Below are 27,178 nucleotides of genomic sequence, written 5' to 3' on the forward strand. Positions count from 1 at the left end.
TCCTCTCCACTCTTGATCTTCCTTCTTAGATTTCTCCTCCCATTTATTCTCTCTGCCTGCCAGCCATGCCTATCCTTTCCTGCCAAGCTATTGGCTGTTTAGTTCTTTATTAAACAAATCAGGTGTTTTAGACAGGCGAAATAATCCAGCTTCACAGAGTTAAACAAATGCAACATAAAAGAATGCAACACATCTTTGCATTATTAAAACAAATGTTCTACAGCATGAACAAATGTAACACATCTTAAAATAATACTTCACATTTGTGTATGATCTATGCAGACCTATATATGCCATAATCTTAGGAGTTTGGTAGACAAAAATGCTGATAGAAATAGGAACAGGCATGGTCCAGGTAATGAGATTTCAAAGGATAACAAGAATTCTATCAGAAAATGGCACGGCAATTATAATTTTTGTAATATTCAGGCAAAAAATCGGACTATTTTCAGCCTATGTTCTGAAAAACAGAGTAAGAATAAGTTTTACAGTAATAGGCTAAAGAAAACTTTAGATCTTTAAATTATATTTTTGAGGAGTGACACAGGGGTTAGTAATATGATAAGTATAAGAACCAGGTTAAACAAAAGTAGTTAAAAGCTAAAATCCAGCCGAGCAGTGGTGGCACATGCCTTTAATCCCAGCACTTGGGAGGCAGAGGCAGGAAGATCTCCACAAGTTCCAGGCCAGCCTGGTCTACAGAGTGAGTTCCAGGAAAGGTGCAAAGCTACACAGAGAAACCCTGTCTCCAAAAACTAAAAAAAAAAAAAAAAAAAAAAAAAATTGTGAAACCCTTCATATATATTTCCATTTAAAAATATTAAGATATTAAGTGCCTCTCATAATTCATTTCCAGCTCTGTAAGAACATGCATATTTTACACTAATATATACATGATTACATTGTGTCTTAAGTACACAAATTTTTAAATAATAAGGTGTTCCATTATAATAGCTTCAGAAAGTGAAAAAGTGTATTTAATCTACTTTAAGGATGCAAAGAATTCTTTTGTTTCCCAGTTTGAAGGAACAGGCCCTCACAGCAGGGAAGGTGTGAGGTAAGAGATGATGAAGACTGCAAGGTCGGAGGCACGCAGCTGTTTCCTCATGCAGTTGGAAAATAAAGTGCAGAGGAAACAGTTACCCTCAGATTAGAGTTAGAACACAGATGTTGATAGAACTGTAATCCAAAGAGTTCAGGCTACATCCTGAGCTTGGTACTGAATAGTCTGCAATGTATTGCTTGTGAAGAACGCATGACATGAGATTGAGGATGCAGTGGTCTCTTGAAGAACTTCTCAAAGGTCTCTGGGGCAAGTCAGTGTACTGAAGGACTGGATTCTCTACAAAGAGTTCCCGAGAGGCCACTGTGTGAAGCTTTGAAGGGGAAACCAAGTTGCAACGAAGACGACAGAATTATAAAACAATCATAGAGGAAAGCTTCAGATGTGCTGTGGAGGTGAAGAGAGAGGCTACTTGTGCTGTGTTCTATCTAAATGTAGGCTTACAGCTACCTTAGCCCTTGGAACCCAGTTTATTCAGTCATGAGACACAGATACCTGACGCATTGCTACAGCTTTTGTGTTTTTCCTGCAGGATTTTCATTAATCATCAGTTCTACCATCATTTTTGTGTTCTCATTCCTCCCGTATGTAAAGTAGATCTTTATATTTTGCCACGTGTGTCAGAAGGTCACGAGTTGTTTTCATTTGGAACTCACAGTTACGGGTCACCTTCAGTATCAGATCTGACTTCATTTTAAACTTTTAAGTACGGTTAGAATTAGTGAAACTCTGGGAATTGAAGTTGTACTGGATGGATTTTGCATTTGAAATGACAGTGAGTCTATGGGGAGAATTGGTATTTGGTTATGGCTTACATGTGATGTGCTTTAGTGTAAAGTTGAGGAGTATGGTGATGATGATTAATTCTTTATATTGATTGGCTTTATCTGAATTTGATGTGATTATTTTGAGCATATTCATCCTCTTCCCTAATTGTCTCAGATCCATTTATTTTCCCTATCCACCCAGCTCAGTATCTAATTTTGTTAAAAGCAAAACAATAACAATTCCAATTTGATCTGTCTATAATAATTTTATATATGTGGTCATTCACTGGAGCATGGTTAACACATCTGAAGCGTGGCCATTGCTTTCTGAGCAGGAATCAGCTGAGTAGCTCCTCACACAGTGGTGAGACTTCCTGCTCCCCTTCCCTCTTCATGCTGGTAAATTGTTTGGCTTGAAAATTTGCATACTGTCACAAGTGCTGTAAGTTCATAAGTGTATCCTCCATGTTGTGTTCAGAAAACAACTTTCGTTTTTAATTATTCTCTACCTCTGGCTCTTACTATATTTCTACTACATCTTTAACCATGATTCCTGAGTTTGGGGAAGAGGGGTATGACATTAGCTCCGATTTAAATCTGAGCACTCCATCACTTCTTATTCTCCACATAATGTGCAGCTGTAGGTCTCTGTGTTAACTGAAATCTACTGCAGAATCTTCTATGTTGAGGTTGAGTAATGTCATAATCTATGAGTATAATGAGAAGTCATTAGAAATCATATTAATACTATGTTGAAAAAATTTTTTAAAAAATTTATTAATATGAAATTTTCTATTCATTTTGCATACCAACCACAGATCTCCCTCTTCTCCCTCCTCCCGCCCCACAGCATTCCCCCCAATCCACCACCCATTCCCACCTCCTCCATGGCAAGGTCTCCCATGGGGAGTCAGCAGAGCATTCATTTGAGGTACATTCATCTGAGGCATTTCCAAGCCCCTCTCCCCTGCACCAAGGCTGCACAAGGTGTCCCACCATAGGCACTGGGCTCATGTACCAGGGACGGATTCTGATCCCGCTGCTTGGGGACCCCCTAAACAGTTCAAGCTAAACAACTCTCTTGCCTGTTTAGAGGGGCTAGTCTAGTCCCATGGGGGCTCCACAGCTATTGGTCCACAGTTTATGAGTTTCCACTAGTTTGGCTGGCTGTCTCTGTTCATTTTCCCATCATGATCTCCATGTCCCTTGCTCATAGAATCCCTCCTCTTTCATTGATTGAAGTCCTGGAGCTTGGTCTGGCACCTGGCTGTAGATTTCTGCATCTGCTTCCATCAGTTACTGGATGAAGGCTCTGTGATGACAGTTAGGGTGCTCACGGTTCTGATTACCAGAGTAGGCCAGTTCAGGCACCCTTTCCGACTTACCTTATAATATAAGGTGGGGTCATCCTTATGGATTCCTGAGAACTTCCCTAGCACCCATTTTCCCCCTAAACCCATGATGTCTCCCTCTATCATGATATCTCTTTTCTTATGTTTCTTATCATGATATCTCATTTTCTTATGTTCTCATCCCCCTTCCCCTACCCTCCAGTGCCCCCCTCACCCCCAGTTTACTCATGGAGATCTCATCCATTTCCCCTTCCCAGGGCGATCCATGCATCCCTCTTAGGGTTCTTCTTGTTAGCTAGCCTCTCTGGAGCTGTGGGTTGTAGTCTGGTTATCCTTTGCTGTACATCTAGTATCCACTTATGCATGAGTACATACCATGTTTGTCCTTCTGAGTCTGGCTTATCTCACTCAGGATGATATTTTCTAGTTCCAGAAGAAGTAACCCATTCTTAGCAGTGGACGCTTTATTTGTTAGCTTGCATTGTCTTTTAGGAGCATTATTGCCCCACCATAATGTAATGTCATTTGCACTCTTTGTATACATATGTATATGTGAAAATGACAAGAACTTGTTGCTAGATAGGCCATAGACCTAGCAGAGAAACTCCCATGATTATGCTGAACAATAGAAACATTTTTCTAGTGCCTTCACTTTCTTAACACATAGAGGCTTACTTTGCATGCCACTCAGCCTTGTTTTTTTTTTTTTGGCTCATTTACACCATTTTGATAATCCTTGAACTCTGCTTGGACCTCTTAAACCATTTATTGTTACTCTGTAACCTATCTATCCACATATGTGCATTTATTAATATATGGGTATATTTATTGTGTGATATCTAATAAGTGATATTGGAGTTAATCATAAGCGTTATGACTGGAATAAAAGAATTTGTTTATCTTATCTCAATATCAATGGAAATTTTGATCTACAAATTGTTGCCCATGAAGACCCACATACTTTGTGAATTTGTTTTTATTCAATACTTTCCAGCATTGAGGAAAGAGATAAACTTGTCCATCCATGTTTCTGACATAGGAACTTATGACTTTCTAAAAAAAAAAAATAGTTCTATTTTTTTTTTCTGTTTTCTGACTTTATCCCTCACTACTTCCCTGTTCGTTCAATAGTTTTGTATTTTGTTTTTCTGCATCTGGAATGTTCTTACTCCAAAAAACATCTGAAAAGCAGGTTTCCACTTAGAGTCTCGGCTACTATTTTGTGTTTAAAATTTTTTCTCCTAATTACTTATAATATTATTATTATTTTCTAAGTTATATTTATTTTGATTCTGTGTTTAGTTAATACATCCTCTGCTAGAAACAGTGTGATCAAGAGTTTGTCAGGTTTTTTTTGTTAATGTTACTATATAAAGCATTTTGCTTGATACATTCAACTAATTATCGAACAAATTATTAAGAGAATACTTGATTGCTTTCACATGCTTTTCAAATAAAGAAATAAATATTACTAGGATTATATTTTTTCCTGAATGTTCTAATTCAAGTCTGTAGGATCTCACTTTGTTCCAAAGCAGTGTCCTCATCTAATTAACATTATTGGCTCTTTCTGTTTTTTTCAGACCCTCTTTAAGAGTAACACTACTGATGCCTTTTGAAAACATGGAATGGACTCTAATAATTTCTCCTAGTAAGAGAACTTGCTAAAAGATATTCTCTCTCTCTCTCTCTCTCTCTCTCTCTCTTGGTTTTTCAAGACAGGATTTCTCTGTGTAGCCCTGGCTGTCCTGGAACTTGCTGTGTAGACAAGGCTGGCCTCAAACTCACAGAGTCCCACCTGCCTCTTCCTCCTGAATGCCAGGATTAAAGGTGTGTGCCACCATCACCCTGCATAAACCCATTCTTATATTACAACATCTTTTTAAAAAACTTTCTATTTATTTATTCTTTGTGTCTTTCACATCATGCATGTCCATCCCATTCACTTCCCTGTCCTTTTGTATCTGCCCTCTGCCCTTACAACCTCCCCCTAAAATGAAATATAATTTAAGAGGATAAAAAAAAAACAAGAAAGAAATCAATCTCATGATGGAAGCCATAGTGTGACACAGTGAGTTATGCAGTAAACCCTTGTATCTTTACGTGCAAGTGTTCATTGCAGTTATTAATGTGGTTTGGGGCCTCTGGTTTCTGCTACAGTATTGATGCTGGGCTATTACTGGAACTTCTCTTGGTTATCCTGCTGTTGCCCTATGTTGTGGAGAAGGGCTTCAAGAAGGATCCCTTTACATGCTCCAGCAAATCACAAATGGAGTGACTACTGGGGTGAGCCAACACATAACCCTGATTTTGGACGTGAGTGGTTGCAGGGTTGATCAACCCAGCAGCTCTCCCTTGTTCTCACCATCAGGGTGAGCTCTCCAGCACTGCCCTGGTTAGTTCATCCCTTGCAACTATGAGCTAGGGGCTGGGCAAGTCTCCTTCTTTCATGTCCTCAGGGTTGGTTCTCCCACATCTACACCTTCAGGGCCTCTTCTACTGTGTTGCCCAGGCATGATATAGAGGCATCTCTCCACAGTGCTGTAGTTGATAAAAGGCAGGGACAGCTCTCCTGCAATTATGGCCTCAGGGTCAACTCTCACACCTGCCTCAAGCAGTGGTGGGCTGGTCAGGGGACATTTCTTTTCCTGCCATGCTGCCACAGAACAGATGAGTAATATAAACACAACTGTCTTACTCACAGTTCTGCCAACAGGATTGGTTCATTGTGCTGCCCAGGTGAGGTGCAAGGTATGCTCCCTCAAGTGTTGGGGTGGGGCAGGGGCAGCTCTTCTGTTGTGTGATATTTTATTTGTGTTCTGACAAAGCTTGCCTGGCGGTCACTAGACACTAGCTAACCATAAAGGCCAGGTAGTGGTGGCTCATGCCTTTAACCCCAGCACTTGGGAGGCTCACACCTTTAATCCCAGCATTGGGGAGGCTGAGCGGGGAAGTATTGGTGAAATTATTAAGGCCACTTCACGTAGTTAAAAGGGAGGTATATTTTGTTGGGTAACTCACAAGTGAAATGATAGTTTACAGAGTCTAGGAAAGGCGTGGCAGAGTCTGGCAGTGTTCTCTGGAGAACTCTGCTCAGTCTACCTCTAGTGTCCAGGGTCCAGGAACTAAGAGAGCCTTCACATCTGGAACCCAGGTCTTCAGGGTCTTCTCTCAGCCCCGCCTTGTAGGTGTGATCATTACTGAAGCCTCAATGGGGATTGGAACTTCCAGGTCAAAGCTGGAATGTCTACCCACTACAGGGAAGTGATAAGGAGGACCAGAGATACAATTTTGGCCCTTTAAGTCTGAGGATCCAGAGAGGTAAGAAGTCATTGGTGGCTTCCTTTCTACTTCTCTGATCTTTCAGGTTATTACCCCAATATTTGACTCCTGGTTTTTATTGGTAAGACAAATTAGGTTTGAGCTTCACTCTCCCATCCTTATGACCTCAGGAGCAGCTCTCCCACTTGTCTCAGGCATGGATGGGAATAAGGGAGGCCATCTCTCCCCAGCTCATGCCACCCCATACAACATTTCCTTTATAAAATCAACTTCATGGAAAATTTTATTTCATTATACTTTCCTGAATTATTTCAAAAGTACAACCATTGAACATGAATTACTGTTATATGATGTCAATCTTCATTCTCACATATTTGATCATTTGCTTATGTAGCAAAGTTAATTTTTCCCTTTCTCTCCAACTAGAAAATACTGTTTCATTGTAGGCAGAAGTTTTCTATGCCAGCAGGTGCTTCCCAAATAACCACTCAGAGTCTTAATATTAGGTATAAATGATCAGACAACAGCTCAGGCTTGTTACTAGTTAACTCTTACATTTTAAATTAACCCATATTTCTTATCTATGCTTTGCCACAGGGCTTGATACTCCACCACCCTTCTTCTCAGTGTCCTCAGTTTGGCTCTCTTGCCTAACATTATCCTGTTCAGCCTTTGCCCAGTTAGATTTTTTCATTACAATGGTCATAGTGACATATATTCACATAATGTAAAGGATTATTCCATATTTCAGACATTCAAAATGTTGTGGTTTTGTATTTTATGCTCTCAAACTTCTTCAGGCATCTTTGTTATATTTCCTACATTTCTCACCCCAATATCAGTTTGTACTATCACTACTACCATCAAAATACTCTGATCTCATCATTTTTGGTGATTTTATAGTTTTAGTGTCAGGTAAGAAGCTAACGTTTAATGCATTAATTGAGAAAAACCAAACTGAAGAAAATAAACAATAATGCATTTAGAAAATAGCTGTACATTCTTTCACGTCAGTGCTAGACAAATAACACAGCCAACGTGGGCAGAAAAGACAGATGGATATTTCCAAAATTTAATTCATGTATTTTCCTAATATTTCAATAAAATTTATATTTATTTTATGTTTTGCTAAGACTCATGTTAAATTTTAATACTGAAAACACTAGAAAGAATGACTACCCCTAAGTGATGTCACTGGTTTGTAGGGAAGTAACCCACAGTTAGTAGACTGGTATAATTATAGAACCTATCAGTAAAAAGAGATGTTAAAAATGCTAATGTGCAATCATACCACAAGGCACTCGCTCAGCTATGTTCATATCAGCATTGTTTGTAGTAGCCAGAACATGGAAACAACCTAGATGCCCTTCAACTGAAGAATGGATAAATAAAATGTGGTACATATACACAATGGAATACTACTCAGCAGAGAAAAACAATGACATCATAAGGTTTGCAGGCAAATGAATGGATCTAGAAAAAAATCCTGGGTGAGGTAACCCAGACTCAGAAAGACAAACATGGTATGTACTCACTCATAGGAGGATACTAGATGTAAAACAAAGTTGGCTAGACTGCTACTCACAACACCAGGGAGGCCACCTAGAAAACAGGACCCCAAGAAAGTCACAGGGATTGCCCAATGACAGAGAAAAGGATGAGATCTACATGAACAACCTGGATGTGAGTGGGGGTAGTGAAGGGCAAGGGTTGAGGGAAAGAGAGCTTAGGGGAGCAGGAGATCCCAGCTGGATCAAGAGCAGAGAGGGAGAACAAGGAATAAGAGACCATGAAAAATGAAGACCACATGAGAATAGGAAGAAGCAAAGTGCTAGAGAGGCCCACAGAAATCCACAAAGATACCCCCACAACAGACTGCTGGCAATGGTCGAGAGACAGCCCGAACTGACCTACTCTGGTAATAGGATGGCCAAACACCCTAACTGTCATGCTAGAAACCTTATCCAATGACTGAGGGAACCGGATGCAGAGATCCATGGCCAGGCCCCAGGTGGAGCTCCAGGAGTCCAATTGGCGAGAAAGAGGAGGGTTTGTATGAGAGAGAATTGTTGAGACCAATGTTGGAAAAAGCACAGGGACAATTAGCCAAACGAATGGAAACACATGAACTATGAACCATTAGCTGAGGAGCCCCCAACTGGATCAGGCCCTCTGGATAAGTGAGACAGTTGATGAGCTTGATCTGTTTGGGAGGCATCCAGGCAGTGGGACTGAGACCTGTCCTCAGTGCATGTACTGGCTGTTTGGAACCTGGAGCTTATACAGGGACACTTGGCTCAGCCTGGGAGAAGGGGACTGGACCTGCCTGGACTGAATCTACCAAGTTGAACTCAATCCTCAGGGGAGTATTTGTCCTGGAGGAGATGGGAATGGGGGGTGGGCTGGGGGGAAGGCGGGGGTGGGGTGGGAGGTAGGAGAACAAGGGAATTCGTGGCTGATATGTAAAATTAAATTAAATTATAAAATAACATTTAAAAAAATGCTAATGTGTAGCTTACCATCAAATCAAGGGTGAAGCAACTTTTAAAGATGTTGAAATACAAGGCAAGTTATTGGTATAAAAAGGCCTAAGTATCAGAAGTTTCACTCAGTAGCTCAGGCACATCAAAAGAACCTGAATGCATGAGATTCATGTCAGTTGCACAACTAAAATTGGTCTGTTAGGTACATTTCCTGCTAACAACAAGAATTATATCACAATGATCCAAAGTACAAGCCTTTAGCAAGTTAAAGCCTCCTAGAATACTTTTAAGAATAAACACACTGCAGGGAGTTATCAAAGGGCTTCAGTAATGAAGAAAAAGATGAATGGAAATGTCAAAAAGAAGAACAAGTCTATATCCTTTCCCCTTCAGGCTGTGACTTTCTCTCTGTTAGAAACTATGTTTTATTTAGTTTGGTGTCTAGATTTAAAACAACTGATTGTACATATTAAGTGCAAAATAAATATTTTCCTATTGAAATGATTAAAAAGAATTAGACTCTTAGTAACTGTGCTTTGTAAAACATTACTTTAGGGATATGGTGCAGGTTTAACATCAGCACAATGGAGACTGTAAGAAAGACTTCCTGACATATATCTATAGAAAAACAATGAGTGAAAAAAAGAGGCCATGCATTTGAAGGAGAGCTGGGAGAGATGTGTGGTAGGGTTTGGAAGGAGGAAAGGGAAGGAAGAAATGTAATTATACTATGATCTCAAAAGAAGAAGAAGAAGAAGAAGAAGAAGAAGAAGAAGAAGAAGAAGAAGAAGAAGAAGAAGAAGAAGAAGAAGAAGAAGAAGAATAGTAAAGAAAAAATAACTTTGTGCTGGCTGGTTTTGTGTGTCAATTTGACACAAAGGAGAAGCACAAGCACCAGACAGGAAGGAGACTCAGCTGAGGAAATAACTCCTTGAGATCCAACTTTAAGGCATTTTTTTTCCAATTAGTGATCAGTGGGGAAAGCCCAGACCATAGTGGGTGGGTGGTGCCATCCAGGCTCCAGTGGTCTTGAATTCTTTAAGAAAGCAAGCTGAGCAAGCCATGGGAAGCAAGCCAGTAATAAGTACCCCTTCATGGCCTCTGCATCAGCTTCTGCCTCTGGGAACCTGCCCTGTTAGAGATCCTGCCCTGACTTCCTTCTGTGATGAACAGCAATGCTGAATATAAGACAAATAAACCCTTCCCTCCCCAACTTGCTCTTTGGTCATAGTGTTCCATCATAGCAATATAAACCTTATTTTCTAAGACAGATTGCCTGAAAGTAAGAAAGACAGAAAGATATGAAAAAAGATGAGCAAAACAGATACTTGCTTTACTAGATACCACATTTTTAAATCTTACTTCTTGGTGTCATAATTATAATATGATGAATGTTTTAGATTCCATAACAAGGAAGGTGGTAAAGGGAACAAAGATAAGACTGAAAACCAAATATCTGAAAGAAATTATAATATCATTTTTTAATTGTGTAAGTTATTTTGCTAAGTTTAATACTTATAGTAAAAGTGTATTAGCATTCATTCAACTTAAAGACCAAACGTTATTTATAACGTGATGATTGATTGTTGTATTTTAATATTGGATGTTCATGGCAGCACACCCTAATTTGATATATAAAAATTAAGCAAAAATTACAATTTAATAGATGGATCTTGTTTTTTCTATCCAATAATGATTGGATAGAAACCCATGACCATAAAGTTGATCCAGAGAAAGACACCTGGTTGTATTGGTAAAGATATCCCCAAATTATCAAAGTAATACTGACAGCTGTTATTGCTCTTGGTTACCCACTAAAACTTGATTGTAAGACACTATTGCTGCAGATGCAACAGGCATTAGTTTCAGGAGATGCAGAAAACAAAATATTACTAGTAAGGAAGATCCTTCCTTATTGTTAGATTCAATAACATCGTAAGGTGTTATACTGACTGTTGGGAGAAAATTCATCATCAGTCTCACAGAGGTACAAGCTGTGAGCTACAATAATGACCAGCCTGGGAAGATAGACAGAGGAGTACCACAGTTCCACATATGTTGTGGTGATCAATCACTTTTTGATTAAAGATGAGGCCTTCTCCACAAGAGCATATAGGCAACACAAATTAGGTCCTGTGGGCTATTTTTTAAAATGTATTTTAGGAGGAGATGTGGAATGGAGGATGGATCTGGGATGAATTATGGGGAATAATAGGTAGTGAAAAATTAAATGTATTTTATACATATTTGAACTTTTCAAATAATAAAAAAAAAATTCCAAAGACTAAAATTTCCTCCATTTTTGGACTAAAAAACTGTCTACTTAAAGACCAACAAGCTGTCATTATTTTCTCTCTGCTCCACTTAGTAAATAATAAGAAGATCACTAAGAAATAATTCATATTGCTCAAAATAATATTTCTTATATTTTGAGCCAGGGATTTTGGAGATAAGTGCTTCTAATGTCCCCAAAGAATAATCTACTAAATGAATGTTATTATCAAGCTTAAACTAAATGACTTCCACAAACAACCACCATATTTTAGATAAATTTACTTGAAAAAGGATATATGCCTACTCTCTTAGCACAAAGCCAACTTATAAGTTCTTCAGTTTATATTTATTTGCTCAGAATAAAAAAAATTCCTTGTTTCTGGATATTTGTTCAAGAAAAAAATTGCGGTAGATAATGACTTCAGGAAAGTGATGGTCATTTTTTATTTTACCACTTGTCAGTGAACAGAATGAAATCACATCAAACTATTCATTTCCATCAAAGAAACTGAAATGCCTACAATGAAAAGCTTGTTCAGAGTGCTGACTGTCAGGTTGGAGAACAAACAATAGGAAAGTGAAATCAAAAAGCAGTGTAGAGTATGCATAGTAATTTATTCAGGTAATTAGCAAGAAAATTGCATTCAACTGAGTACTATAATTGTTTTGAGGTCAGTAACTAAAATTTGTAATTAAACACACTTTATTTAGTACATGAGTAATCAGGCTTTTATACTCTATCTATTGCACATCAAAGAAGTGTTGAGTAAAGTGAAGTCAAAGCAAATTATCATTTTCTTTTCTGCTTTGGAAGGGAACACATACTGCCTTAAAATTAGCAAGCCTAGAGCTTCAAATTTTATAACCCACTCTCACATACTGAACAAGCACTTAATATTGGCTAAATAAAACTATTTCTGAAAGTAAAAATTGTTTTAAGTAAATATTATTTGAAAATTGACATACCTCTTAAGTCCTGTGGTATTTTTGTACAATTTTTTAAATTTGTGTTTTAACTGTATTTATATGAAACCTTCAGAATTCTGGAGAATAAAAACATGAAAAATACATGATGTCTAAATAATATGAGTATATTCCATTTACTACTTTAAAAACATATACTTTGTATATTTTAGAAAAATGGCATAAACACTTGTTACTGAATACGAGAAAACACATATCAAATGTTTCCCAGTCTTTCTGTTTCTACAATTAAGGGTCATTAACAACCTACATCATTTTTCTTTACAAAGCTGTAAATAACGTTTGTCAATAAAACTGATGCAAATCTCAAATGGCAGAAAAGAACAGAGACTGCCCCTAATACATAGATGATAAAGTAAGTATATTAGCCAAAAAAGTAAGATTTTAAAGTTATTAGCAGATACACTTTTAATAATCACATAAACATAAGAGCCTATAATCTAATATAGAGATATTTAAAAAGCAGTTCTGTTTTGGGGTTTTCGCTCTGAGGATGCTACAGTGCATCTCTCTTCAGTCATGGAGAATTAGATACATCTGACACTTGCCATGTTGCCTCCAAGATGCCAACCCAGTCCAACTCCAAGGACATCAATGTGGTGTACCTGAAGTGCACCTGAGGCAAGTTTGGCTCTATATCTGCCTTGGCCCCCCCAATTTCAGGAACCTGGGTCAGACTCGAAAAGAATTAGTGATGACATGACCAAGACAACCTGGGATTGGAAAGATCTGAGGAACAGAGTGAAACTAGGTACTCTGAACAAATGGACCTGGTTAGAAGTGTCACTTTCTGTCTCTGTCCAGATTGTCAAAGCCCTCAAAGATTCACTAAGCGATAGAAAGAAAGAAAAATCATTAAACACAGTGGAATATTGCTTTTAGTGATATTGTCAACACTGTACAGCAGAGGCAAAGCTGGTCTATATCCAGACAACTTTATGGGACTATTCAGGAAATCCTGAGTACTGTACAGTGTGCAGGTTATCATGTGGCTTGCTGCCATCCTAATGATGTGATAAAGAATAGCAGTGATGTAGTGGGATTTCCATTTAACTAATATGCCATAAGAATAATATTTCAATTAGAGACCATCTTACAACTAAAATAAAGAAATACATTAAACAAACACAAACAAACAAACAAATAGCAGTGCTGATTTCAAGTGGACTAGAAAACCGTCCCAAATAGTGTAACGTGTGCTTTTGGTCAACAAATTCATAGTAAGTTGAAATAGAAATAGCATTGCTAAGCATATTCTTGCTTTTAGAGTTTAATGTTTCATGTAGAAGATACAAAGGAAAATTGAAAATGATTATGAATTCATCCAAAACGTATGCAAGGCTTCATACTATGTAGGGGCTCAGTACATTTAATTAATTCAATATATGTGCTTTTTCATTCATTTTATACTACTCCTATAATTCTTCACTGTGCTGTAAAGTTCATTCAGTTATTAGTAGATTGCAATATCATTCAAGATACGGAAAATCAATATTGATAAATTTGCATGAAATTTCATATTTGTTAATTGTAGCCTGAAGTTTTCCTGTGTCCTACCTGGTCTGCAGCCACTCAGACCCAAATAAATACACAGAGATTTATGTTAATTAAAAGCACTATGGCTACTAGCTCAGGCTTATTGACTACCTCTTACACTTAAATTAACCCACTTGTATAAATCTATTCCTTGCCACATGACTTGTGACTTACCGGTATTTTATATCTTCCTTCTCATGGAAGCTGCTAGCAGCCTGTCCTGACTTAACATTCCTCTTCCTCAAATTCACCTTATCTGCTTATCCCGCCTATACTTCCTGCCTGACTATTGGCCAATCAACATTTTATTTATCAACCAATCAGAGCAATACATATTCACAGTATACAGAACACCATCCCACAGCAGTTAATAGTGATCATGACAAAATTTTATGGAAAAACAATAGTCTGTTGTACAAGATGATCAATGACCATCTTTAGGTAAAAATTATTCCTGGCATGTGTTGTGGGATAATCTTTTTGTACATTGTGATGCTGGGTCTCTGCCTAAGACACCTTCTGATTGATTTAATACAGAGCCAAATGCCAATAGCTAGGCAGGAGAGAACAGTCAGGACTTCCTGGGAAAGAGAGGATCTTGGGAAGAATGTAAGGTACATGGTTTAAGCCAGCAAGACACAGAGCAAGTTGGACTTACAGTATGGAGGAAAGGAAATGAGTCATTTGCTAGAAATTAGATTAATATAAACAGGTTAAATCAATCTTAGAGAGCTAATTGGGAACATGCCTAACCTAAGGCCAAGCTTTTGTAATTAATAAGAAGTCTCCATGTCATTATTTAGGAGCTGGCAGTACAAAGAAAGTCCAAATACAGGCATGATACATTAAGAGTAAATTTTAGTGTAACTAAATATGGCAGATGCAAAGGTGAGAAAACACACAGCAATGAAGTACACAGAGCATAAATTATTTTAAGTACTGTAATTTTAAACTAAAGGAGCCATGACAAGAAAATATAGTGAGACATGGAAGGCAAATCCTTTGCTCAACATTAGGTCTATAAACCTTAATCTTTAGGGATAAATTGAACAAGTTGAAGTCATTTTTAATGGAAATATCATTTCTTGAAAATGTTGGTAAAGTTACTGAAAGCCACAGAAAAGTAAAAGTTAATGTTGTTATTTTAGAAATTACACCCATCCATGAATATGGGAACATTTTCAGCTTTTAATAACAATTTCTATTTGAACATATACTATGAGGCAATATGTATGCTACATATATATTGCACATAGTCAAACATGAGTGTAATAGAACCTGAAACTAACTGACAAGTACTATAACTATACACCCTTCCTCTAAAGCTCAAGTAACCAAAATCAGTACGCCATGAAAAATACTTATGGCAACAAAATTACTATGATAAAAAGAGACACAGAGAAACAAAAATTAGACAAAATAAAACAAAAAGGAGATCACTGTTTACCTTTATTCTTAAAGTAATTTTGGTGTAGTACTTAGTGTAATTATTAAACTGGAAAGATTGGTATAAAAATACACAGCATAAAATACAAAAAATGAGTAAACTTGTGCAGAATTTTCAACAAACATATCCAAACAGAGGGCAGGGTTCCCTATTTGAATTAATGAGAAAAACATTAATTTTCAACATATAAGAAAGAAAATATTTGTTTGTATATAGAATCAAAAAGGAACGAAAAATTAATTTATTCTTATACATATTGAAAAATAGGATAGCACTGAGAAAGTGCTTTCTAGGAGAAAAAAATGAGTAACTGAACACACTAGTAGAAATCATTTACTCAAAAGTAGAAAAAGCTTGGAAATAGAAGTTACCAAAAATGTAAATGATTTGGATTTTATTGTGTGCTTCATAGTCAGTGGTATCTGCTAAATGGGAGAGGTGGAGCTAAATACACAGAGGGCTAGAAGACTTTGAAACAATTTAGAAATAAATGGAGGTCATAACTGTGTATTTAGATGGCTTCTATGTGTCATACTAAGGAGTTATTTATACTAGAAAAAAATGTGAATCAAATCATGTCACTAAATTGTGATTTTCTTTGAACCTTTATTTTAACATTACTATTTACTAGGCATTGCAAAATAGGTTTTGTGACTATTGTCTCCCTGTTTGATTCCAGCTCAATTGAGTTTGTCTTAGTATTTCTACATGTGTATTATTCAACCTTAGTGGAAACTCAGAGACTTTTGTGAGTACACAGACATAAAATAGGGATTGAGTAGAGTAGAAAAGTAGCCAGAGTACAGCCCTAATAGAGGACAAATTCTTGAGCACCCAGTTCACAAGGCCACGTGTCAGGGGTAACCTGCTGCCATTGGGTGCACTCCTCTAGCCCACAACTGGACCTCCAGTTACCTAGTGCAAATGTCATTCATTGCTCATTTAACAACTTTGTATTAAATTTCCTACATTAATATCCTGTTTGTTTGAAAGCTCTAGAGTGATTTCCAAAGTCTTCTCTTGATACTAATTCAATTACCAAGAAAAATAAGATCACTGACCAAAATTATCTGAATGTAAAGAAAACCAAAATTAATAGTTACATAGTTAACAGTTTGCTCAGTAATTGAGTAGTCAAAAAGAACTCATAACTGTATTTATAGTATTTTACCAATCAACCAAATATAGATCAAAAGTGAACACACCTATTATTCTTATTTTTAAAATTTTATAATTTAATTTAATTTTACATATCAGCCATGGATTCCCTTGTCCTCTCTCTTCCTGCCCCCTCCCCCCAATCCACGTCCCATTCCCATCTCCTCCAGGGCTAGGACTTCCCTGGGGATTCCGCTCTGCCTGATAGATTCAGTCTAGGCAGGTCCCGTCCCCTCCTCACTTCACCCAGGCTGAGTTGAAATGATAGGATTCTGTATTATTGAAAGATGTATTATTTATTTATTTACCTCTTTATGCCTGTGCATGCACACCTTTGTACATGCTAAGGCAAGAAGAGGACATTAGATCCCTCTTTGGTAGAATTACAGGTATTTAGGAATGCCTACACAACTACATATAACTAATTGCTAATATCTTAACTTCAGTTTTCATGGCTAATCAACAGGTTCCCTTAAGCATTGAGCTTACTCCACTTCCACTCCAAATTACTACATATTTTTGAAAAAAAAAAAGAATGTAGCATATTTGATGGATTCCACAGAACAATACTCTTCCAAATTTAGTGAAAAACAGCCTAGACTTCAATTTATCCACTAAGTAATTGCCCAGTCCCTCATGTATTTATTTTGGCACAAGAATGTACCCATTTCCAAAAACATCACTCTTCCAGCTGATACACATTTCTACTAATATTGTCAGCCGTTTATCTACTGATATATGCAATAAATTAAAAGTAAGGTACACCAAATAAAATGACAATGGAATGAGAGGAAGAAAAAAATTACCTCCTATATTTGTAATTAAATGGGGACTCAATACCCATAATTATTAAGAGTATTTGATCCTATAGTTAGTGCAGCAATCACTGGAACTCATAATTATTTTTTTCTTATAAAATTCCACATTTATTTGATCTTAACAAAGTTTTTCAGCTGTTCTTTTCCTGGTTTGTGACTCAGACTTCATATCTACAAATGTTTTTGATTCAGTAATTTAAAGTAGAGAAATCAAGAATAGTTTATTTATGAATTTACTCTTCAATATTCATAATAAAATAAGCTTGAAAACCCAAATAATGCATTGTCTCCTAAGAGAATCCAGTAAATTATCAAGATGGAACCAAATAAATGTCAGAAATATATAATTTTTAAAGCTGGAATGGCATTTTTCACATAAATAACTATTACGTTCTTCTGATAAGATACATAGTTCAATAGTGTATCCCATGACATATAGAAAATATAACATAACCTTTTAATGTCCTGTCCATTTCTCTTGATTTGGGTGATAAATTCCCAAAGAAAATTGTCATCTAACATTAAAGCATAAGCAAGGAAAGACAAGAACTAAGGGGCAGTTCACAGGTAGATGTCACTCAATACTGAATGCTAAAAGGCAGCTCACAGGTAGACGTCACTCAATATTGAATGGTAAGGGGCAGTTCACAGGTAGACATCACTCAATACTGAATGCTTCATGGGGAACATTAGTCTCATTTCAATAGTTTAATGCATGCCTCACAATATCATGAAGTCACTGGCACCATTTGTTTGTTCAAAGAGTTGAAGCTGAATTTTTGGAATAATATTTATTAAGAAAACAATATATTATATCTGTTCAGTGCTAAGGAGATTAAAGAAGAAGGGATATGAGCCTAAGGATGCCTAATAAACAAATACAACTCAACTGTACTGTGAACATTAAGCCTGATTTCTTCTCAGTATTCTTTGCAATCAATATTTTTCTCCATTGTGTAATAGTCTATAGGGTTTATCTATATGCTTGATGTCTCATAGCCATTAAGACATTTGACATAATTTTATTCACTCCTTCTTGGATTTGGGCTTATACTTTCTGTAACAGAGTTCTCTACAAAATCAAAGTAATGATTTCTACAAGTGTAAAATTGTTCTCATCTTTTCTTCAAGAAGCACTGATTTCTCCTAGTATCTCTCAATCTATTGTTAATATCTATGGGCAGAAAGCTTTCCTGCTTTCTTTATTCTTCAGAATAGTCTTTGGAAAGGAAAGTTCCATGCCTTCAGAGTGATAAGAATGAAATATTATCACACTAGGGTACAGTATCAAAGCAAAAGAGTCTAGTACAGTTTATACTGTGTCTATTGTTTTTAGTTTCCATTTAATATAGTGGTCAAAGGGTATAAATATATCATTTTTACAGACAATCTATGAGTTCTTTCTACTGAATGTTGAAAATAAATGAAATTAATAGTATTTATTACAACTCCAACTGAACAAAATTCCAGGAAATCTCCTTTAACCTGTATTTACAATTCTCTACTCCTTAAAATCAATGTATTAGTTTTGAACAGTTACCTCCTCTTTTTCACTTTTTGTACTTGTTGTTTTCTTGAAAGCTCTCACTGGAGTATAATCCTTCACTTACATATATCTTATACTTACATTTATATACCCATATATCTTGTTGAGAAGCATCTCCTATATATTCATATAATAAACCCACACACATGCATTTGTTAGGATTTATACATGTTATGCTTGATGGCATTTGCAACTCACATTTTCTCTAAGTGGAAATGAAAGTCTAAAGTATGGGAAATAAAGTTTTAAATGTTTAAGACAATAAACATGCCATATGTAATGGAACTTGGGAACAGTGAAATTCATAAATATTAAAAACAGCACTGCATTCCATGGTCAAATCCTAGCTACATCCTCTCTGAGGAGTTAAACACAAAGCAAAAACTTATAAAAAGAACATCAAAGACAGTGGTTTTTGAACAATTAACTGGCTAATGACAGAATTACATAGGCATAAAGTTAAAAAGAATCAAAAGTAGAGTGAAGAATTGGAGCAAAACAGAAAGACCTGTGAAAAAATTAATTCCCAGGACAAGAATGTTCAAACATGATAATAGTATTAGTCAGGCAAAGAGAAATGTGTGTCATCCAGGACAAGAAAAGAAATATGCAAATGTAATCTTCACTCAAGGGTCTGCATGTTAACAAGCACAGCCTAGCAGCTAATCAGTCTCTAATATCCAGACTCTTGTTCCCTGCTGTAGTAGTAATGACCTACATTGCACTGTTTTACTGAGATATAAATATGTAAATGGACAGATGTGGGATAGTTGCATTATGATATTTTAAGCCTTAAAAATTCTGAAGAATGGATGAGTGGGTTTGGGTTCTAATCCTATTTGTTTAAGAAGTTAATGATCCTCATGTTTTAATCTTCTGCATGTCACCTACACCACCAACACTTAGAAAATAGAAAATGCAAAACTTTTGAAGTGTTTTTAGTAGAGGCATCTCCACACAGGAAGAAATAGAAGGAAACAAAGAATGAAAAATATATACTTTAACTGTATGTAACACCAACATGTATGAAAGACAAACACTGCCACACTTTCCACTCATACAAACAAAATGTGTACTGTAAATTTCTATGGAAAAAAAAGAATAAGTGAAAACCTAATGAGATAAGTAAAACCTAAGTACTTAGTGTTTGGTTCTCTGTTAGATACTTATTAAAATTTGGAATTGAGGCTAACACTGATGTCATTCTTCAGAGACCTGCATTTGGTAGGAAAGGAGAGAAAAATCAACATTCATAACAATGATTGTATGTTATATCTATAAAGAAGTTAAGGATTATGAACAAAATTAATGAGCATTTAAATCAGATACTAGAAAAAATCTAGTTCAGAGATTAGAAAATATTTGTGGCCCTAGAGAAGATGTGAGTGTTAACCTTATGAAGAAGATGGCGTTTAGGGAGAGAGTGAGTACTTGTATATATAAGTAATGAAAATTCCAAGCAGAAGCAAGAGCTACTACATAGGATTCAATATGAAATTTTCCCTTGAGTGCCACAGAAAAAGATGAGGCCAGGATGACTATGTGCATGGGATGAACAATAGGGTAGGAAATTAGAGGAAAATGATTCCTTAGGTCCTAAGTCTTAGGAGTTGTGACATTGACTTCATTTAGAGAGGGTTACTTGATACTGTTCAAATGGTTCATTCTCTTTTGTGCAGAACTTGTTCTGTGAAAAGTATCCATTTCTTTCTCTCCTAAATGCTACTGATTAGCTGCTAGTGGAGTATTGCTGACCATGGAGTGACATTCAAAGTTATCATTGCACATGGCCAGATATCTCCAGGTAAAATAGTAAAATAGGAAGGTATTTAGAAAATGTCTAGTGTGAAATTGTAAGCACATTATTGCTCATTTAATAAATATTTTTTAAAGTATTTTTGTAGTAGACAGAAGCTATCATGGTAATACGCAACTGTTCACAATTCAGAGGACAGCCAACCATGAGTTCCTAACCCTGATGGACACATCTCCAACACAACCCCAACACCCATGGAATATTAATAACATGATATAAAAATAAGTGTTGTGGGATAATGCTCTTATACACTGTGAGGATTTGTCACGTGAATTGGTTTAATATAATGCTGATTGGCTAATAGCCAAGCAGAAAGTACACGTGAGGCAACCAAACTAAGAATTCTGGGAAGAGGAAGGGCAGAGTCAAGAGTAGCCAGTCCGACACAGAGGAAGCAAGATGAGAATGCTGCACTGAGAAAAGGTACCAAGCCACATGACTAAACATCGATAAGAACGCTGGGTTAATTTTAGTGTAAGTAATAAGTCTGAGCTACTGGCCAAACACTTATAAGTAGTATTTAGCCTCCAAGTCAATTATTTGGGAAGTGGCTGCTGGATATTTGGGAACAGGCAAGCAGGAGAGAAACTTCTGCCTATAAAAAGACCTCTGTAATGACAATAGCAGAAGACATGCCTGTGTGGGTGAAAACTCACAACAGCCTATCTGTAGAGGAAGATCTACAGGTAATTAACAGCTGCTTAGGGAGGGAGAACCAGTCTTTTCAGGAATGGGCTCCTTAGTAGGTTATCCAGAGCCAGGAAGTCAACCCTAAATAAATATAGATGTGAGCAAGAAAAATGGACTCAGCAGTATATGTGTGTATAACAATCAAAACTCAGAAATAAAGTTAGAAATGACTAGAAACACAGAGTCCATGGCTTTTACATGAAAACACATATATTCAGAATTACACTGGAAATAGACTCTAGTACAGGAAGACAGAAATAATGCCATTGAGAAAGCCTTTCTAGAGGATTCAGACAGCCGGTGCTGGTGGGAACACATGTGGATTCTGAGCAGTGTAGAGTGAAGCTGTGAAAGTGTAGCATACACAGTTTTTTTTTTTTTCTGAGAGACTGAATATATTTTAGGAAAGATATTTAACTGAATATTTGTGAAGTGAGAAATGCCATAAAAACATATTGAACAAAGAATACACAGTAAGAAGTTTAAGAGCCTAGGATATTTTTTTTCAATAGGTCTGTGTTAAATTTACCTAGCTATAAGGTTAGAAATTGCTGGCTTAAATACACTGCAAACATGTAAGTCATTTGTGTCTATAGTACCCAGCATTATTCCTTGAAACACTCATGCTCATTTATACAAAATGAAAATAATATAGGCTAAATGAAAGTAACAAAATCAGACATCAACTAAGATAATTTCTTATCACATATTTCTTCACAGTAATTCCCATATATCAAATTTTGATACTAGTGGTTTGAATAAATACAACCAGTATTCCTTTAAAACCTAAAAGTAAATGTTGAACAAACCACAGTTATGTAGAAAACAAACTAAGCTGTCTGAGCATCAGTTATAGAATTCTCTGTGAAGATCCCTTAAACAAATATTGTACTCACCACTTGTAAAATAACCTTTCTAAGAAATCCACATCACATTACATTTTTCCAATAAATTTTTATCTCTAATATCAACTCCTGATGACACCTTTCCCTTCACTAATACACATGATGGAAAACATTATGCTTACAACCTTTGTCTTCTGTTTGAATTCCTACTTCAGTAGCTTGTGAAGTATGTAATATATAAGGAACAATTTATTTCAGTTTGACATAAATATTGTGGCACTTTATTAAAAGAGAAATTAATGTGATTTTTATTGTTCAGAGTTTCTTAAAGCATAACCAACCCTTGACAAAATAAAGAACTGTACTATTCCTAAAACGTTCATTAGGCTTTGGTGCCTAAGACAGTGATGATCTTTTCCTTTCTTTTGTATATTGTGGTCTAGAGCTCTGAGGGACATACTTTGAAGAATAAGAAATTAAATTATTTTCCCCTATATTCTTTTTCCTTTTTTATTTTTAAGAATATAACATAATTACATTTTCCAACAGCTTTCCTCCCTTCAAATCCTCCTGTATATCCCCTATCTCCTCTCCTTCAAATTCATCTCATCTTCTTTTGAGATATATATATATCTCCTTGGCCTTTTCAGAAAAAAAAATGCTATTGGATTTTAGGGCCTATGACCTACCTCTACATGGATTTTTTGATCCATTAATGCTGCCAGGCATAAGTTTCATTTGTGGAGTGGGTATTTTTCCAATCCAAGAGTAGTGGGTCACTCTTATAATACTCATGCAACTATTTTTCAAATGAACATATCTTGCCAAGCCTATCATTACTGTAAATCCCAGTGCTTATTCCTGAGTAAGATTCATTATTTTCTTATTTTGTACAATACATAGAAACTGGCAGCATTATAAAAGCTCTCCAGTAGCAAGGAAGCTTGCAGACCAGAACTAGTAGTGTGTATCCACATCTTATGACCCCAGTATGTGGTGTCTTATTATCAGATTCAGGATGGTGACCAAGAGTAATGACAATAGCTTTTAATGTTTGAGGGAGTCTATGAGACCCCATTACTAACACACTGAAAAGAAGTAACCAATACTTAAAACTAAACTTCTAAGTTGATATCATATGGTGTTGGAGAGAGGCAATGTCATACTATTACAAGGCATAACTTTGAGTCTTTCAACATCTGAAATTTCCTTTTGAAAAGCACTACTGGGTGGGCACAGTTACCAGGTGGGTTTCCATGTTATGACAGACTACGGAAAATACTCACATGATACTTAAACTCAAGGTTTGTTTATACCATTGAATTAGGTAATGTTCTGTAGAGGAAGAGTACTGATATAAGAATGTATATATATATATATATATATATATATATATATATATATATATATGGAGAGAGAGAGAGAGAGAGAGAGAGAGAGAGAGATTTACTATATACTTTAATGGCTTACAGGTAGAGGTCCACCTACTCCATCAAGAGTTTACCAAAAGAAAGTACAAGAATGCAGTAGTTGTTCAGTTCATGAGGCTGCTGTCTCGCCAGTCTTCAGTATATTCTAAAATCCTGAAGAAGTAGACTCTAATGCCAGTCTCTGCTTAGGTATTTACAGTGATGACTGCTGAACCGGGCAGTGTTAGCCTTTCCCAAGGTTGTGCCTCCTAATTGGATGTCTTGCACAAAGAGGTCAGCAGTAAAACTATATACACATAAACAACAGAAGTGGTCTCAACGGGTTCTTTTTATATACCCATGAGTAATTAGTGAATTAGTGAGTCTTCAGGACAATGAACTCCACTTCAGGACAAGCAGGCAAAGAACAAAAGCTGCCTTCTTCCATGCCCTTTAATGTACTCTGCCACTAGAAGGTGTGGACAATATTAAAGGTGGATTTTCCTACTTCAAAAGTTCCAGATTAAAGGTCTTTCCACTTCCACTGACTGAGTAAAATCCTTTACAAATGTACTTTTAGTTAATTCCAGTGGAATTCAAGCTGACAACCAAGAATATTCATCACAAATTTATATATAATAAACATATATATGTATATATAATTTAGGGTCTTTTGTTTTTGTTTTTGTCGAGACAGGGTTTCTCTGTGCAGCTTTGCGCCTTTCCTGGAACTCATTCTGTAGCCCAGGCTGGCCTCAAACTCACAGAGATCCGCCTGGCTCTGCCTCCCGAGTGCTGGGAATAAAGGCGTGTGCCACCAATGCCCGGCTCTATGTATAATTTAATAGGCTATATAAACTCAATGATTTACTTATAAAATGATGAAAAAATCTTATTAAAAAGTCTAAATAGGAAAGCAGGGGTTTTTTGTATTTGTATGTGGATCTTTTTTATTTTCACTTTTTTACACATTTTTAATTAAAATGTAATTAACTTACTTTTCCCATTCTTTTTTCTCTCTCCAACCCCTCTCAAGTCTTGTCTCTCAATTCCTTTAATGTCTTCCTGTCACCCTAAAATTGATAGTCTCTTCTTGCCCCTTTTTTCAAGAATTTTTAGTGAGTCTAAAGAAACTTACTAATTCACTATTGATTCATGGATATATAAATAGAACCCATTGAGACCACTGTTGTTGTCTATGTGTACGTAGTTTACTGCTGACGTCTTTTTACAAGATATCTGTAGCATGAATCTTAAAAGGTCTTATTAATAAAAACAAATCCAGAGCCAGGTATTGGGGTTAAAGCTGGAAGATAAGAGAAGCAGAACAAGCCACAGCCATCTCGCCTCGCCAATTCCTCAGCTGATCCTGTTTCCTCAAACTGGAAGCCTCTGAGTACTCATCCAAATGGATCTCAGCTGAACTGGTGCTCAAAAGCTCAGAAGCTTGATCAGCTCTAATTCCTGGTCCTCATGCCTTATATACCTTTCTGCTTCCTGCCATCACTTCCTGAGATTAAAGATGTGTGTCACCATGCCTGGCTGTTTCCAGTGTGTCTTTGAATTCACAGAGATCTGGATGGATCTCTGTCTCCAGAATTTTAGGATTAATGGTGTGTGTGCCACCATTTTCTGGCCTCCATGTCTATCTAGAGGCTGTTCTGTTCTCTGACACCCAGATAACTTTACTGGGGTGCATAATATACCCACTACAGTCATCCAATTAGGAGGCTCAACCTTGGGAAAGGCTGAGACTTCTCCTTTCAGCAGCCATCACTTACTTGTAGATACTTGGACAGGGGTGTGATCCATGTGGTTTTCTTCCTTCTCGATTATCATTTCTATTATGTACACTTTCCAGATTTTGTATTTGGAACCATTTCCAATTATTTTAGCCAGTGACCCCTCACATGCTAGTTTACTATTAAATGCGAGGATGTATCAGTATCACCCATTTTTCCTTTCTTTTCATTTTTATTAATTTCATTTACCTGTATTTTTTTCTTTCTTTTTTTTGCTTATTCCCTCATACAACACATTCTGAACACAGCATTCCCTCCCTCTCCTCCTCCCAGCTCCCCCATTTATTCTTCCCACAATATCGATAACAAGACACAGTAAGACATAAGGCATAAATCTTCATATCAAGGTTGGAAAAGGTAAAAAGAGTAGGAGGAAAAAGGTCCCCTGAGCAGGCAAAAGAGTCATAAATACCCCATTCCTACCGTTAGGAGTCCAACAAACACCCCAAGCTATACCACCACAGCCTGTGTGCAGACGGCTTAGCAGAAACCAGTGCATGCTCCATAGTTGCCACTTAAATGAACCTTAGGAACCCCATTTTATTGATTCTGTGGGCCATGCTCTCATGGTGCAGTTGACCCCTCTGGCTCCTGCAATGCTTCCTTTCCCATTCAGTGGTGCTTCCCTAGCTCTGCCTAATGTTTGACTGTGGGTCTCCATGCCTGTTCCTGTCAGCTAGAGGAGGAATCCTCTCTGATGATAATTGGACTAGACACCGATCTATGAGAATAGAAGAATATCATTAGAAATAATCTCAATGGGGCCATTTTCAGTAATCAGGCTAGACTCCCAGAGCTGGAACTGAGACACCAACCCATCCACAAAATCTACAACCCACAACTTGTCCTGCCTGAAATATTCACTGGGTCACTTGTCCTGCCTAAAATATGCACTGGGTCAACAGTAGGTCAGAGCTTATGGGAGTGGCAAACCAATGACTAGTCTAACTTGAGGTCCAATCCACAAGGGAGACCATGCCCAACAGTGCCTGTATGGTGGTCATGATCCAGAAACTGGATGGCTCATAGATGCAGGGTGGAGCCAAACGGGACTGACAAAGTAAAAAAAGCCAATACCATCCATCCATTGTAATAGTGATCACAGCGGAGGCTTGAAAATACATAGACATTTCTATTACCAACATACAAATTGAAATCAAAACAATTTATCTGGGTATCATTTATCAGGAGGATGTCTATAATAATGAGGCAACTGAGATCTCCCACCTCCTTGGCAACTTTTCTTTTCCATAAGCTCTAACAGAGCTTCTGCTTCCATAATGAGTCACTGAATCTACATGTCATTGCTTTGACACAGAAGTTCTTCAAATTTTCTTATTTAAGGGGACTACTCATTATAGAATTAGCACGCTAATCTATTAAGTCTCATCTTCATATTAAAAGATATTGTTCCTTCTATAGTTACTCCAAACTCATTTTATTATTGCTGATATGCTTATCAACCTACTTATTTTATTACAGTTCATCATGCATGATTCGCTTGTCATTTCAGACTGCACAGAATATGTTTCTTAATAAAACACATGGATGCTCAAAACAACTGTTACCATACAAATATTTTTTTCAGTCATCATTTATAGAATGAATAAAAAATATACTTTTTTTCAAACATTATTACTTATTAAAGATTTCATAATAGAACATTTGGAAATTAAGCAATTTCACTCAAAAAATGTCTCCATTCTCCTTTACAAGTACATGTTGAAATATTTACAGAAACTGCCTATATGTCTCACATCCTACATGCTTACACAGTAGACATTTTTGAAAGAGAGTATAATCCTATTTTTTTATGTTTTCATGAGTATAGAGACAAATTTATTCTTTATGACTGATTCTAGCCTTCTTAGCACAAAACTATGCAATTGACAAATTATCTACTGAG

At 36.6% G+C, this 27,178-nt stretch overlaps 1 pseudogene; it reads right to left on the reverse strand.

Moving 5' to 3' along the window:
- Window positions 1-25,309, reverse strand: part of LOC128107835 (40S ribosomal protein S3a-like) — a 57,246-nt pseudogene extending 31,937 nt beyond the window's left edge.
- Between the last annotated feature and the right edge of the window lie 1,869 nt (window positions 25,310-27,178).

Source organism: Peromyscus californicus, unplaced genomic scaffold (assembly GCF_007827085.1).
Source record: "Peromyscus californicus insignis strain IS unplaced genomic scaffold, ASM782708v3 Scaffold_12__1_contigs__length_115047231, whole genome shotgun sequence".
NCBI lineage: Eukaryota > Metazoa > Chordata > Mammalia > Rodentia > Cricetidae > Peromyscus > Peromyscus californicus.